Consider the following 482-nt stretch of genomic DNA (forward strand, 5'->3'; position numbering starts at 1 on the left):
CTTGTACTGGGGGCTCCAGACCTGGACACAGTACTCCAGATGGGGCCTCACAAGGGCAGAGTAGAGAGGGACTATCACCTCCCTGTCCCTGCTGGCCACCCCTCTTCTGATGGAGCCCAGGATACCATTTGCTTTGTGAGCTGCAAGAGCATACTGCTGGTTTATGTTAAGCTTTTCATCCATCAGACCCCCAGGTCCTCCTCTGCAGGGCTGCTCTCAAGGACTGCTCCTTCCAGTCTGTCTAAATGCCTGGGATTCCTCTGGCCCAAGTGCAAAACCTTGCACTTTGCTGTGTTGAACCCACCTTTCAAGCCTGTTGAGGTCCCTCTGAATGGCATGCCTTCCTTCCACCGTGTCAACCGCACCACTCAGGTGTCATCAGCAAACTTGCTGAGGGTGCACTCGATTCCATCATCGATGTCATTGATAAAGATGTTAAAGAGCCCAGTCTCAAGACAGACCCCTGGGGGATGCCGCTCATT

Source organism: Meleagris gallopavo, chromosome Z (genome assembly GCF_000146605.3).
Source record: "Meleagris gallopavo isolate NT-WF06-2002-E0010 breed Aviagen turkey brand Nicholas breeding stock chromosome Z, Turkey_5.1, whole genome shotgun sequence".
NCBI classification, from domain to species: Eukaryota; Metazoa; Chordata; class Aves; order Galliformes; family Phasianidae; genus Meleagris; species Meleagris gallopavo.